Source organism: Sparus aurata, chromosome 5 (assembly GCF_900880675.1).
Source record: "Sparus aurata chromosome 5, fSpaAur1.1, whole genome shotgun sequence".
Lineage (NCBI taxonomy): Eukaryota > Metazoa > Chordata > Actinopteri > Spariformes > Sparidae > Sparus > Sparus aurata.
In genome coordinates, this window is record NC_044191.1 from 2,315,757 (window position 1) to 2,332,740 (window position 16,984).

The window sequence follows — 16,984 nt, forward strand, 5'->3', positions numbered from 1 at the left end:
GTTAGGATTTTGGGGGGCTCTGTCATACAGCCTGTAATAATAACAACAATAATGATAATAATGATAATGATGATGGATTTTCAGTTTCAGGAATTTACAGAAACTGGCGGACAGAGCAAACAAGAGTGGAATATAAGACATAATCAATGGAAAAATGTTGTATCACAATTTAATCTGCGCACAACACACTATGACTCACTATTACAGTGGTCTCCACACTGTGTTCGAGCTTAACGAAAATGCCTGAGAGACTAAATTTGTACTTTTGTCACTGTCTAAATCTGCAAATACAATTTTGCAGAATATTTATTGTTTTCTATATTTAATGTTTTCTACTTATCTATTTTCCCAACAAAGTTTCCATCTTGGATGAGGTTTTAAATCTGATTTAAGAGAGAGAGAGAAAGCGGTCAGGTGACGTGTAATTTAATGTTGTGAGTTCTGTACACATCGCACAAGATGTGCTGGCTTATGGTTGAACTTTTTTGGTGTACAATTATTCAGCTAAGCCTATATGTTTCTACAAGTCCCAGAAGCAAGTGGGTGTGTGTGCTGTGAAGTGGTGAAGTGAGTGGTGAATGCCAACATTAGGATTTCAGGACGACGTCTGCAAGATGCGTGTATGCTATCTGAGCACTGTCCCTGTTCTCAAATGTCTGCAGACTCTAGTCTAAATAGCTACAGACCTGTGGCAATCACCCCCATTATGATGAAGTGCTCTGAGAAACTGGTTCCATAGAGGATGCCATACCCACTGCCCTCCACACAGTCATCACACATCTTGATAATATCAACCCAAACAAATCAGATCCTAACCCTAATCTGAACACTTTTGGCTTGAGTAACACAGTATCCACTTGCAAGTGGAAATTGGACTTCCTCGCGACATTTGCCAACTTTTACGGAGAAGAGGTAGAAATCATGACTGGAACCATCACAAACTGGCAGGATTTGTGCACAGCCCAGGTACAGGGGGCTTTGTGCCAGGTGATTAAACTGCTGATATCATTGTACCCATTTACTGAGCATAAGTGATATAGGTGAGGTGAGGTATCTGAGCCCAAAAAATACCCAGCCAGTGTTCTCCCTGCTACCACCTGGTGAAAGACGCAGTAGTATCTGCTGCCAAAACACCAGACTAAAGAGCAGCTTCTTCGCAGGCTGTGTGATTTCTTAAGTCATCCTCTGCTCTAATTTCTTCCTTGTGAAGTAACAAAAGGGCAATAATTAGCATTTTGTTGTACCTGTGATGTAGAATCACAAATAAATGAACCTTGGATATCAGATCTCTCCTTTATTAAGGTCTTATTAAGACAAACATGCTATGTTATGATGCACAAACTGCACATCTAGCAGGCGCTGAGCAACGGAAGTGTTTAAACTTGATTTGATTTAGTCTTTTCTTTTCTAATTTTTTTTAGGCTGATGAGTGTAAGTCCAAAATATTTACGTTTATAATATTCAAGTTTAACTTTTTATACAGATGATGTCTCTAATGTTAAAATGCTTTCAGTCTCTTCAGCATTTACTCCATGTGCCGTTTTGTTGTAACAGTGTAATTTTCCAGACTCTAACAGGAGGAAGCATCTTGATTTGGTTTGTTTAGTAGCTTAGATGGCATGTGACTGACAGAATGATTTCATGTAATGCTACTACTACTTTTATGGTTTGAAGATTACCTTCTTTTAGCTGAGAAAACTCCAGTCTTGCTCTTCCCTGGCTCCTGTTCTTCCTCTATCTCTGGCTTTAATCAGCCTCTCTGTGTCCAAACTAAGAGTTATGTCCAGCTTGGTAACCTGAGGATGACAGCCTCCCAGGGGCCTCAGTATCCTTCCTTGGGCTTTCCGTTCTGGCTTGATGGGTGAAGTTTTGTTTTTTCACTCCATGGCAGGTGGTTGCAGTAAATGAGAAAACCATCTGACACAGAGACAGACATTAGGTGGGCAGGAAAACGCTGACATAGGGTTTAAACAGATGGGAGGACAGTCAGAGCGCTTCTCTAGTAATACATGAAAAATCTGAAGTGAGAACTCTGCTACCTAGGGAATATGTTTTCCACTTCAACAATAAGGGTCACAAAGAGCATTAAAATAGGCCTACTTAAAAAATGATGGCTAAATAATGCTAATAATATCCTGGTTTGGGGTTTTACTTTAACTGTCTACTGTTTTATCTTGTAAGTTGTACTTTCCTCATTATGTTGTTCCCCCTTTCTTTAACTTTTTCTGCCCTTTGTGATTGCCGTGATTAGTTTCACCCTTTGCTTGTTAGTTTTCCCTCTAAGGTGTATTTAGTCTTTGTGTTCACTTCTGACTTTGCCAGTTTTGTCTCTGTACTTTGTGCGGTTTGCCTTTTCCTCATATTTAGTTTTCCAGTGTTTTCGGTTATGTGCCTTGCTTAACTTGGATCTTGCCTGTTATTGAATTCTTGTCTGCTACTCAATGGATTTGTGCACCGGAACTGCGGAACTGTATTTTCAGATTTTGACCATATGCCTGCCTCACCATTCCATGACCCTGTTGCACATTGTCTTTTTGTTATTAAATCATTAAAACTTTTCCTCTGCCAGAAAATAAAGGAACAGGTAAGTATAGAGACCATGAAATGTGTCCACTGAACTCAACCTTCACCAAAAACAAGTTTGCCAAAGTAATTTTGGAAAATGTAAGTAATTCCGAGCATTGTGCTGCCTTGGTGAAGTTAACTAAAGCTGGAAAAGCTGGAAGACAGATTAATGGTATTACTTCAGGGAGAAACTTGTCCTGTACTCCTTGCAAGTTCATGACATGCAAATGTATTTTTAGGCAAAGGCAAATAGTCAGTCTGTATTTCCAGAGGAAAGTTTCAGTGTGTATTGTCTTTGTTCGAAAAAACAATCAGAATTTTGAAATATGAGCTGTGGTTGGTGGTTGGACATGTCGACTGTGTGAGTCAGACTATGCAGTCATCATACATGAATCACACTGTCTGAGAGCTGAATTACAATAGAGCTGCTGAGGCGAGTGTATCAGACAACCTTGACCAAGCAGATGGGAAGCTTGAGCTTCATGTTACCTGTTGAAAAATTTAAGAGGAATGGAACCCACATGTATTTACCATTTCAAAAGTTTGACCTAAATCCTCAGTTTTACAATTTCTCCATGACAGTGACATTGTTGTTTTCTGTGTTGGACATCTTTTTTATTGTGAGGCCTTTGAATTTGAGATTTATTGTTCAGAAAATCTCACACAGTCTGATCTCACTGGGTTATCCATTTTCTTTTTTTTAGCACAATAACATCTTAAACTATATCTCTCTATAGGGATGTATAACACTATTCTTAGTATGGGAACACAAATATACCAACAAGTCGATGAATTTTATGTGCTGTATAAATGTACAGAAAGTGCATACTGAACATGTCAAAAAACAATATATGAATTTATTTGACCCTTTCTCAAAGTTATTTCATTATTTTGTTTGTCAAGATAAGATAAGATGCGATTTACCCTTATTGATTCCCTGTAAGAGAAATTCAGTATATTGATGTGATGTTGATCTTTGACCATTACATGTACCATGACCAGCATTAAACTACATCAAATTGTATTGAATTTCGTGCCGATAATGGGGGTCTAGTGTAATAATAATAATAATAATAATAATAATGCATTTTATTTGAAAGCACCTTTCAAAGCACTCAAGGACACTGCACATAACAACAACAGTACAACAAAAAAACAATTTAGTGCAAAAATAAAAATAGATAAGTAAGAGGATACAATTACATGGTGCTGGCTCTGCACAGAATTGAGAATAGTGCAATAGAGTGGAATAGATGATGGGCAAGAATGTGTGCAGGATTCAGACTCCGTAGTCCTCACCATACAGGAAGTCAACCGGCCTGGGTTAGGCAGGGTTGAGCTTCCGGGGTGAGAGTAGTGCAATAGAATGGAATAGAGAATGGGCAAGAATGTGTGCAGGATTCAGACTCCGTAGTCCTCACCATACAGGAAGTCAGCTGGGCCGGGTTAGGCAGGGTTGAGCTTCCGGGGTGAGACTAGTGAAATAGAGTGGAATAGAGAATAGGTAGGAGTGTAATTATATGATTAGGCTGATACAGAGTAAGCCACGCGGAATAAATGTGTTTTCAGGCAAGATTAAAAAGTGGAGACAGGGTCAGAAGTGCGAATGTCTAGTGGGAGAGAGTTCCAGAGGCTGGGGGCAGAACGGCTGAAAGCTCTTGACTCCATGGTGGTAAGGTTGGCAGATGGGGTAAAGAGCTGGATGGTAGAAGAGGATTGGAGAATGCGGGAGGGTGTTTGGATATGGATTAGTTCAGCGAGATATGATGGTGCCAAGTTATGAAGGATCTTGAAAGTGAGGAGTAGAATCTTGAAATCAATGCAGGATTTGATAGGGAGCCAATGGAGTTGCTGCAGGGCTGAAGTGATGTGTTCAGCAAAGGGAGTTCTGGTGATGATACGAGCAGCTGCGTTCTGGAGCAGTTGGAGTTTCTGGAGTGATTTCCTAGGAACACCATGGAGGAGAGAATTACAGTAGTCCAGACGAGATGTAACCAGGGTGTTTACAAGAATAGCAGTGCAGGCTGGTGTGAGTGAGGGACGGAAGTATGCAGACCGGGTAACATTATTGATGTGGGCTTTGAAGGTTAAGGTGCCGTCCAGGGTGACACCCAGGCTCCTTACCTGGGGTGATGGTAGGACAGTGGAATGTCAATGGAAATGGAGAAGGGGTTGTGCTTTGCCAGGGTGGATTTGGTGTCTACGAGGAGGACCACAGTTTTGTCACTGTTCAGTTTAAGGAAGTTGAGTGAGAACCATGATTTAATCTCCAGAAGGCAGTTGGATAGAGTTGTGGGTGGTAGAGTGGAAGTAGGCTTGGTGGAGATATAAAGCTGTGTATCGTCAGCATAGCAGTGGAATTGAATATGAAATTTCCTGAGAATGTGTCCAAGGGGCAGAGGGTAAATAGTGAACAGGAGGGGGCCAAGGACAGAGCCCTGGAACACAGCTGGAGACTGGAGAGGAGGAAGATCTTAGGTTCTTAAGTTGGACAAATTGTGTGCAACCAGTGAGGTAGGATTTCAGCCAAGCCAGAAGCATATCAGTGATTCCAATAGACGCCAGCCTGTCCAGGAGGATGTCATGAGAGCCAGTGTCGAAGGCTGCGCTGAGGTCAAGGAGAACCAGGATAGAGAGTAAACCAGAATCAGATGCCATTAAGAGGTCATTTGTTATTTTCACAAGGGCTGCCTCAGTGCTATGATGGGCGCGAAAGCCAGACTGAAATTGTTCAAAAAGGTTGTAGTGAGACAGATGGGTGTTTAGTTGAGCTGCAACAGTTCTTTTGAGTATTTTGGAGATAAATGGCAAGTTTGAGATGGGACGAATGTTGTTCGAATCATTTGGGTCTGCACCAGGTTTCTTGATAGTTGGAGTAATTGCAGCAGTCTTTAGTGATGATGGAACAACACCAGAAGTCAGTGAGGAATGAATTACATCAGTTATGAGAGAGGACAAGGCAGGCATGCAGCTTTTCACCAGGTAGGTGGGCAGGGGGCCTAGCAGGTGGATGATTTGGATTTGAAGATAAGTCCGGTTATTTCGGAGACAGTTGGCAGTTTGAAGGTGGCGAGTGGGGAGTTGATGGAGAATGTGGGCAGAGAGTGCAGAGAGGGTGTACAGTTATTTCAAGCAGTTAATGTCTGGTGGATGTTTTCAATTTTGGCATTGAAGAAGGTCATGAAGTTGTGACACTGTGCAGCTGTGAGTAGGTGAGGTGGTAGAGTATCAGGTGGTTTCAGGATATTGTTGATGGTTGAGAATAGGGCTCTAGTGTTCCCATCCACTGTCCTGATTAAGGTTGAGTAGTATGTGGTTTTGTCTAGAGAAATAGCATCCTTGTGTTGGAGTATGTGATTATGATACATTTCTTTGTGCACTGCTATGCCGGTTTTGACATAAAGGTGTTACAGGCGACGGCCTTTGGTTTTGAGCTGTCGTAGCACTGGTGTAAACCAAGGAAACAGACCTTGTTTTCAGAGGTGCAAGAGTATTTAGCAGTCGCTGAAGTCCGAGATTGTAGTGGGATACCAGTTCATCTGTGGTAGATAAATTGTCTCTGCTGGGAAAATCATCAATTCCATTAGAGAGGGCTGACAAGTCAATATCTTTGATGTTTATCTTTGATGTGAAGGAGATAGAGCAAGGCATGCTAGTCCTGGATAATCTTAGCATGACATCAAAGGTCATCAAAAATATTAGCTTGTGGTCTGAGATGGGCAAATCTGAGTCACAACAGTTTAGGGGGGTTACACCAGAGCAGCAGAATGTGTCCTTTGGAGTGTGTTGGAAAGTCAATATGTTGCTGTAGTCCAAAGCTGTCAAGGCATGAAGTAAAGTCCTTTGTAAAAACATTGCTGATGCCACAGTTTAGGCAGAGGGTGTACGAGGGACTGCTGGCAAGCTGCTGCTGCGCCTCCTCCACTGTTTTTGCTGTTTTTGTGATATTTTACTTTTCTTTTGCTCGTGTTGTGCATGAACTTTGGACTTTAATGCCATCTATTAGATTCGGCTCGCTCGATCTAACACTCTGTCACACTGAAACACCAGTTAAACAGTCTTTACCTGTCTGCTGCTACTGCCTCACCACTGGTTAGCCTCTGAGCTAGCTTCACCGGTACAAGGCTCACCTGCACGGGATTCCTGGGACTATCTGTGGCTGGATAGCCTGCTCTGACGTGCCCCACGAAGCACGCCCGAGCCGACTGGTCCGCTGCCACCCTGCCAGCTCTCCTGGACGCTTACCTGCGCCCACGGATTGCTGTCAAATGCGGAGGACCCGACACACCAGTTGCCCCGAGGGTGTTCGCCTGCCGGTCTGCTAGCCTGCTGCTAATCCCCGGCGTCGCTCAGCCGTTTCAACGTCTCCAGCGAAGCTACAACCTACACGCTTCACTTCTCTGCCTCCACCACACTGGTTCTGTGGCCTCATCACCTGGACCATCTACCACTGGATGACATTGCTGACCATCTTGCGTCATGTGGATTTTTAACCTGTTACTCTGGATTGCGCTGTGTCTGACTCTGACGAGCGCTACTCTGCCGCTCCGTTACTCGGTAACGGAGTTGTTACGCCTTCGGATCTTCTCCAGGATCCCTCCACCACAGCTTGCACACCGCCACTACATTCTCAAACCACCGAAATACATCCACCGAGGCTCTGGACGAAACTTTCAGTACAGTCAACACAACAGCAACACAAACATCCGCTCTTTTTGGTCCACTGAGCCCCGCCCCCCTCCCCGCTCTGCCCATCCTGTCAATCACAATGTACTGTCCCCCCTGCTCAAAGCAACGACATACACAGCACTCACCTGTCTGAAACTCTGTCTGCTGAACATCAGATCCCTCAGTAACAAGGCTCTCCTGATCGCCAACTTTATTGCTGACCGCAAGCTGGATATTTTATGCCTCACTGAGACCTGGCAACAGCCAAACGACTTTTCCCAGCTAAATGAGGCTGCTCCACCAAGTTTTTCTTTTATTAGTAAACCCCGTGCTACAGGGAGGGGGGCGGTCTCGCTCTCCTTCACCGTGATAACATCAGAGCCACTCCTGTCACTGTCCGCCATCAATCCTCTTTTGAATGTTTAGCTGCAAAACTCACAGGCCCAAAACCCACGATCATTGTTACCATCTACAGGCCACCAAAACCCTCTGCTGTTTTCCTCAATGAATTCTCATCACTACTAACATCTGTATGTGCCATGTCCCCCACTGTTATCCTCCTCGGCGATTTCAACATCCACATTGACAACCCGTCCAGTATCTTTGCCAACGACTTCACATCACTCCTAGACTGTCTCGGTATCACACAACATGTCAACCTCCCAACCCATAACAAAGGCCACATACTGGACTTAATCTGCTGCAGCGACATCACTCCCACCAACCTTGACATCACGGATTTCCCCATCTCTTACCACAAAGCTGTACTTTTTGACATTCACACCCAACTTCACAAAGTCAAAGAACAATGGACCATCTCCTTCAGAAACATCAAACATATCAACACCACAGATCTCTCCACCCTGATCAGCTCCTACCCGAGCCCTCCCCCAGCATCCTCCCCTGCTGACCTGGTGACTCATTACAATAACTGTCTCTCCTCTTCCCTCAAGACCCTGGCTCCTCTGAAAACCCGCTCAGTCTCATTTAATCACACTGCTCCCTGGTTTACCCCTGACCTACGCCAGCTCAAAGCCACAGGCCGTCGACTGGAGCGACTGTACAAAAAAACCGGACTCACCGTACACAGTCAAATGTACTCAGACCACCTGCATCACTACAAGAACGCCCTCATTACTGCCAAATCTTCACACTACTCCAACCTCATCAACACTGGTACAGGCAACAACAGAGTCCTCTTTGCAATGGTCAGCCACCTAATTCAGACTCCGAAAACCCTCCCACCAGACATATCCATTGATCAGTGCACTGCCTTCCTGGACTTCTTCAGCTCTAAAATCAATACCATTCACCAACAACTGGCCTCATCCTGCACTTCCTCAAACGATCCAGCCTGGATGATCACCACTGGCCAACCTCTCATCAGCTCCCTCTCTGACTTCACCCCAGTATCAGAACACACCATCTCTGACCTCATCCGCAAAGCCAAAACCCACACCTGTCAGCTTGATCCTCTTCCCACCTCCCTCATCAAAGCCTGTCTGCCATCCATTTCTCCCATGATCACCAACATAATTAACTCCTCCCTCACCACTGGCACTGTGCCCCCTACTCTCAAACTGGCTGCTTTCACACCCATCCTGAAAAAACCTGGTGCTGACCCAACTGACCTTAACCTTTACCGGCCCATATCAACCTCCCCCTCATCTCCAAAACACTTGAAAGGGTCGTTGCCGCACAACTACAGTCCCACCTCGACACAAACAACCTCCATGAACCTTTCCAATCCGGTTTCCGTCCAAAACACAGCACTGAAACAGCCCTTGTCAAAATCACCAATGACCTCCTCTGTGCAGCTGACTCTGGACTTCTTACAAGACATCCGGAGCTGGATGAGAAGGAACTTCCTGAAGCTCAATGGCAATAAAACTGAGGCCCTGCTCATCGGCTCCAAATCCACCCTCACTAAATCACAACACACCCCAGCCCCACCCATCATCATCGACGGATTCCCTGTACCCTTCTCCCCACAAGTCAAGAGCCTCTGCATCATTCTGGACAGCACCCTCTCATTTGCACCTCACATCAAAAACATCACCCGGACTGCCTTCTTCCACCTCCGAAATATCTCCAGACTCTGCCCATCACTGTCCCAGTCCAGCACCGAAATCCTGGTTCATTCATTTGTCACTTCCCGCATCGATTACTGCAATGCCCTCCTCACCGGACTCCCCACCAAACTCATCAACAGACTGCAAATCATCCAGAACTCAGCTGCCTGGATTATCACCCGCACCAAATCATCTGACCACATCACCCCTATCCTCATCCAACTTCACTGGCTCCCTGTACAATACCGCATCCACTACAAAAACCTCCTCCTCACATACAAAGCTCTCCACCATCTAGCCCCCACCTACCTCTGCAACCTCCTCCAATGGACTCAAATGAGGGATATACAGGTACTGTAATGGAGGACACTTTCCATATTTGGTATGGGGTTGTGATGAGTAGACAAATCCAGGAGGAATAGTTTGATTAAGGTGTGAAAAATTATTAGGCTGCTGCCATGTCTCAGTCAGGCAAAAGAAATCAAACTTACGATCATCAGTAGATAAAAGAGCAGAGGTCCCTTGTTGGTCAGTGAGCGGATGTTAAATAACCCAAAGGTTAGATTGCTGGTGTGAGGTTTGGTGTTAGCTGATCTGGCTGGAATAGTAAGCACACTGTGATCAATAGTTCGACTACACCTGTGCAGATGATTGATTTGCGATGTGAAATAACAACGGGAATTGGTTAGCTGTCAATCACGCAACTGTCTGGATAGCATGCTGGATGTTAGCTGCTAATACTGTGCTACCGGGACTGTTCAGGTGAAGTCCGTTGGTACAGAAAAGGCAAGGACGGTTCCAGAGCAGGTTGAAGTTGTCGATGAAACCAATATTGTGGATTCTGCAGGTGGACTGCAGTCTCCTATGATGAGTATGGTAGGAGCGAAGAGAGGACGAGGAGACGATGGCTGTGAGCTTTCAGTACTCTGTGTCCGAGCCAGGGAGTGCTATGGCCATGTAGTAGCTACGTCCCTCGGGATGGCATCAATAGCCGGTGACTCTGGATAACAGTTACTGATTCTTCCGGAGTTCATCAAAGAGCCGTCGAAATATCATCCTTGAGGTCAGAGATCTTTTTGGTCGCTTGCTGTAGTAGTGCGCTGTCCACGCCGGGCATGGTTAGCAATGTTGTTGTGGTTAGCTTAGCTATGATGCTAACAAGCAGTAGCTCGGATCTTTTTCCAAAGTGACTGAATGTCTGCTCTATTATGTGGATGGCAATCTTAGCAAGACAAACTTTTCAAGAACAAGTACTTAAAGTATGTCAATTGTACTGTCTGGAGACGGACTAGAACCAGGACTGAGCTCCTGAGCGACAGAATTCAGGCTCCGCGGTTCTCACTCGTACAGGAAGTCATCTCATTTGTGAGCAGCTGGTCATGTTTAATTTTTGTGAGTTTTTTTGACTGGGAACCAATTTCACCAATATAGATTTTTTTTGTCGGATACACAGTATGAAAAGTGGGCTTTTTGCCAGTTAGCTGTACTGCAAATTACTGTGGAAGTTCAGGTTTAGGGCAGTTTACAGGAATTTACAGGCAGCACTGAAAACTGCCAGGAATTGATGTGGATTTTCAATCTCAGGCAGCTGAGACGCTTGCCAATTGACCCCTCAGTCCCTAGATCTAGGGGAGTCTTTTGCATGTAAAGGAAAATGCTGTGAGCTTAAGAAATGCAAATCAGGCTTGTAGCGCAAGAGGTTATACCTTTTTCTAAAAGGTAGTAAATCTGTTTATATACCTCTGGTATAAATAGATCAGGCTTAGTATAAATGTAGAATCAAGAAGTGGAGAAAATGTAGCTGTACCAGAAAAAGGACAGAAATATGAATTGAGTGGTGGTTAAGAATTAGAATAGAAAATAAAATTAAAAGAGGGAAGCAGAAACAAACAAACAAAACAAATAGCAATACACATAAACTTAAGCCAAGAGTGTAGTACAGCCAACATGTTAAATGACAGTGAATGAAGCAGGAGCAGTGCCTGGCCAAAAAAAAGTCAGCACCTGGATTTAACTAAGCAAATCGATAACAGCCTTCCATTGGATAATTACTGCAGTGATTCATTTGCTTCAGCTGGCAATAAGTTATTAAACCCTAACTGATGCATTGAGGAGCTTCTTATTTCTAAAACAACCATGTCAGAAGACACATCCCGTGGTCCTGGAAAATATGTTACTCTGTTTCAGAAGGGTGAAATTATTGGCCTGCATCAAGCAAACATAACAGGTGAGGAGATGCTGAAACTGCTAAAACTGGGTGAAAAACTGTCCAACGCATTATTAAAACCTGAAAAGATTGGTGGTGAACCAATCCTCTTCGAGGAAATTTTGTGGTCGGAAAAAAGTTTGATCGAAGATCACTTAAACGTTTGGTGAAATCAAATGATAGAAAATCAACAGTAGACAGGGTTTCCCCCAGAAAACTTGCTAAGCCCAGTGGTAGGTTGGAAGTGCGGCCCACCGGCGACGAAGCATTTTTTTTTTGTGACAGGAGTCTGACACAGGCCAGCAACCGACTGATGGCAGTGCCCTATAGGTAACAGATTCATGATGTAGTAGAGTTTAGAGTGGTTCCATACTGCCTTGCATTAAATCATTAAATGAAGTTAATTGGTGGGAAATTACGTGCTTTAGGAGCCAGTAAAGGCATTTAAAACCACCAATTATGGCTTCATGCTCCATATTAATCACTGGCTCGAATGCTGCAGCGATTGACAAGCCTACAACATGAAAACAGTGCAAGCTAACTATAGGATATTTCATTATAGATATTTCATTATACTCAGTGACGTATATTTACATTTGAAACGATGTGGCATTGTTTACATTTGCTTCTGCTTAATGCCATATTGATGCTGGTGTGATGGTGGACCCAGCATGAGCGTTTAGTACATCTTGCCTATAAGTAGTGCAAGGAGCTTCAATAAAAGCTCTATGGTTTCTGTTCATTTCAGGAACCTGAGACAGTGCAACATGCTTTGATTTCTTCTAGAAACTATGACTGCCAAAGACAAGATCTACTCAAAGAATTGTAAGAAATTGGCTTGGAAGAAGTATCTCTGAAAAGTATTTTAGAAGTAGGGTCAAGCAGGAGGGGAAAATGCTGTTTTTTCAAATTCTTAAAAGACACTGGTCTATATAGCAGGATATAGTGCACTAAGGCGCTAGTCCCATAGATGTCAGCAATGCAACTTTTGGATGGAGGCTGCCGTAAAATCCCGAAGAAGAAGAAGAAGAAGAAGAAGAAGAAGAAGAAGAAGAAGAACAACAACAACAACAACAACTCTGGCCGAGTATCCCTGCGTTGCCTGCTGGCGGTGTCTGCGACAGAGTCAGCAAAACATACCTAAAACTGAAACTTTGACTTTATTAAAACAGCTACCGTCAGAACTTAGGTAACGCTGAATTTAATTGCGTCGCTTTACGATTAAACCACTGTGAAATTAGTGCACCTCTTATTGTTAATACTTTCCCGTATTGCAAAACAAACAACATAAAACTTACCTTAATTGGTCAGGTACAGCCACCCGCTGTACAAATTAATTTTGATTAAATCTGCTGGTTCTATGTTTCCCATCGCGGCACTGAGAAGGCTGCTCTACCACTGCAGCAGATGACGAGCTAACATCCATGCAACATCCATGCTAGCTGCCTCATCAACCCGTGGCTCAGCCAACGTTGTGCTGCTGGCGGGCCGCCAGGCTTATAATACACTGGGGGAATCCCTGGTAGAACTCACGGCTATGTTTAAATGTGAAAGGAAGACCATTTCAATGTGAAGATTGTAATAGAAGATGCATTTCCTGTTGACCCGCACTGTGTGACATGTGGAGCTGAGCCTAGACTAGATATGCCGTATGAAGGCACAATGTTTATTTGGTGTCTTTGCTGCTTGTTTAAGAGGTAGAAACACAACTTCTGCCTCTACACGGACGATGTCTCCTTTAAGCCAGTCTAGGTCTATGTGAATTGAGCAGCTACCATCCTCTCGAACCAGGAGCTCCCCAACCTGCAAACCAAACTTCAGGCAAGACTGAAAGCTAATTCAGAAAAGACACCTACACATCACAGACGTCTGGACGTTGGACCACATTTGGAAATACATCTGACCAAGAGAAGGCAAAAAGACATTTCAAGGCTCACCTAATGCTCGATTTGAAAGTTTAAGCCCTTAAACCATTAACACTATGCCCTCATCAATCAGGGCACAAAATCTTAACGTCTGCACACTCGAGAGGGAGATGCAGAGAGGAGCAGGCTCCAGTGCAAACTAAAATCACCTCTTCTGTTTTTTTTTTGTTTCAACTGAACTTTGTCTTTTTGAAGAAAATAAAGTTTGTACTTAAAAAATGTTGGCAATGTAATTTTTCTCCAATTCATATTCAATGATTAAAGTGTAGTCCAAAGGATGACAACATGAATATATACAACATATAAAACTGTATAATATATACAATCATATATTATTATTATTGTAATAAGGAGGGGGTTAAGCTTTATAGTATTAGTTTTAAGTGTCAGTGGGCATTTATTCCCTTTAAAGTGTCAAGAATTGCAGCAAAAGACCTGTTGGTCCACGTTGTCACTGGCCTATGTAGTTACTGGACTGAGGAGGGATGTATAAATGAGTGTCATCCACATAAAAATGGTGGGAAACATTGTTGTTTTGAATTAAAATGAGCAACAGAAGAAAAGGCCTTTGAGAAGGTTTATTGATGTGAGAGTGTCGGTGATATAGAGTTGTTTCCTTTAAACCAACCCAGGTTTTGAGACACAAGAAGAAAGATTGATGAAATGTGTCGAAGGTAGCACTCAAACAAAAAAGCACGAGGACTGGGCAGTCACCCTGATCTGTGGTTAAAAGCAGGTTGTTAGAGACCTTCACAAGGGCTGTCTCCATGCTGTAACAATGAAACCTGACTGTAAACTATTAATAGATATATCATTTTCATTGGTAAAAGAGATGATTGGGTTGAAAATGGAGGCAGGCTTGCCAGCTTACATGCATCCATGCCTTTTTTCTAGATGAGCCCACTGATTCTGAGAGAGAGAGTTCATCTGGTTGACTGGTATGTCCGTCCAGCAGCTGTGATCGGTACCCAAGCAGGAAGTCTCTTCAAATGTAACTGCCTGTTTAGCAGAGGTGTAATGAAATGTACTACTCAAGTGAACATACGTTTGAGGTGCTTTTTCTTTACTCGAGTATTTTTTTTTTACTCCAGGAAAACAAGATCTCATTGAATAGATTGACAACTCTGACTACAAAAAGTTGTAACATTGTGTAACATGTTAACAAATAAAGAATGTAATAATGCAGGAATGTGCACATGGGAAAACTAAATGTGAAAAAAGATATCATTCCCACTTCATAAAATCTGTCAAAATAATTGCTGTGATTGTTTTCCCCATATAGTTCAGCCCTATTGAAAAACTTAAAACATACAGTTAATATTTCTTAATTTAATCCCCGTAACTACCTTTTTATACACAAAGTTACTTATTCAGTCAATCAGCTTTTATTTAAAGTGCATAATCACAATGGAGCATGGCCCCAATACAATAATATGAATAATGCAGCAGACAAATTAATAAATAAAAAATGAAACAACCACATAAAAAGCATAAATATTAAAAAGATGTTTGAACGCAATAAATGGTTTGAAAGGTGTTGTACAGACTAAATCAAATATATTCCATGTATGCTCTAATGAAGTGTAAGGGTACATTTTAAGAGTCGCGATTTAATAATTTTAACTGAATGTGCTTCTCTAATATTTGATGAAAGGGCATGCCAGAGGTAAGGGGCAATGCCGGCCGATGCTCTGGAGTCAACTGAATTTTTGTTAAAGGTCCCATATTATACTGTTTTTCATCAATTTCACACACCTGTCAGAGGTCCAATAACACAGTATTTGAAATGTATTGCTCCAAACCCATCCGTGGTCCTGAATTTCAGCTGTCTTAAAGTCGCTCAAGTGAGCTCTACTGAGCTCTACTGAGCTGAGAGCAGGCTGGTGCTAGCGGTAGCATGCGCTAATGTTTTACGGTGGATGTAAAGGCAGGAACACACCGGCCCAACCGTTGGACGTCTGAAGCGTTTGGAGAAACTCAGACGAGGTCGGGAACAAATATGTTTGGTGTGTTCAGCTGCGTCAGAAGCTTTCGGAGCCACGCGGACGTTGTCTGATCCGATTCAACATGCGAAGTCTGAGGAGGTTGGCTGTCGGCCGTCTGAGCCATTGGATACTCTGATTGGCGGTGTGCTAGCGAATCAGCGCGGTGTGTGGGAGGGGCAGAATACTGTGTGCGCATTGGTCTTCTACACACTCCGTTCCGTCATTTCTTGTTTTCATATTTTGGAGTACTGGCATGAGACTAGCTGTTATTATGTCCGTTCAGGACAAATTAATCTGTATTTGTTTGGCAATGCCTCGCTGCATGTTTAGTATGCAGCTGTTTTTGTCTGAAATAGTTGAGTTTCGTTTTGATCGAAAGTAAATAGAGTTGCGTGCATAAACCTCTAGTCCAGCGTCTTTAACACTAGAGCCACCCACTTATTGCATCTCGTGCAAGCGCAGAACATGCACGCTGCTGTGGAGCTGGCAGCACGTCGAAGCGGTGTGTTCAATGCGAATTTTCAACAACAGAGTGGTCGGAGAAGGCAGTTGGACGTCTGGGCGGCCTTAACGCTATGGCTCGCCAAGATGCTGTCGTTCAACCACACCAGTTTGACCCAGAATCGGACCCAGAAGGAGAGGCTCCTGAAGAGGTACAGACTCTGCGGCTGCAGCAGGACATTTCAGGATGGTTAGTGTGTCTGAATATGTTACTTAGTCTGTTCGCATGTGTTGTTACATTTATTACCATGTAGCTAATGCTAGCTCCTGCTAACGGTAAAGGGAACTTACAGTTCTTCCGCAACTGTAAATACTATCAAACCGCGCCGACACTTACCTGTGGCTCAGGTGCAGTTGCTGGGTCCAGTATGGTTGGGACTGATCCTTTTACCAGGTTCAGTGTCGAGGCAAAGCCAGCTTTGTACTGACCCTCGTTACTGAAGCAGTCCGACGTGAAGTGGTTAGCACACAGATGCGTTGTCGCAACCACTGTCTCTTCTGTTGTTCTGTGGCTGGGACAGAATATCGGCACCTATGTCTATTTTTACAACCAACAACAGAGCAATTTCGGTCTAGCTCTGAGCAACAACATTGCGAATCACTGCTATCTTACTTTGGGGATGGACGCCCCCCTCTTGGATATCTCTGTGGAGAGGGGGGAGTATTTAGGCACAGAGAAGGCCTGGCTATGAAAATCTCCAGCTCCTGTTGTTACGTTACAAGCTCAATTTTATCATACTGTAAGTTACACTGCAGAAAAAAGGTATTGCAATGTTAGTTGTTTTTTTTTCAATAGTGTGCATCCAAAGTCTAATAGGCTTTTTCTAAAAACTTGCTATATGAACACTTGCAGGTAGATGTTAATTATTTAACTTTTACATCCATATTGGGAGAGTAGAATTATGTAGTATTTGTTGTATTTAATACTGTTTGGGAGATCTGTACCAAGCTGCAATTTCTAAGCTTCATAAAAGATGATGGATATGAGTAAAGACTAATGCCCTATTCACACTACCCTTTCAATGTGGAAATCATGTGCTGATACTCTGCCACTCCATGTGT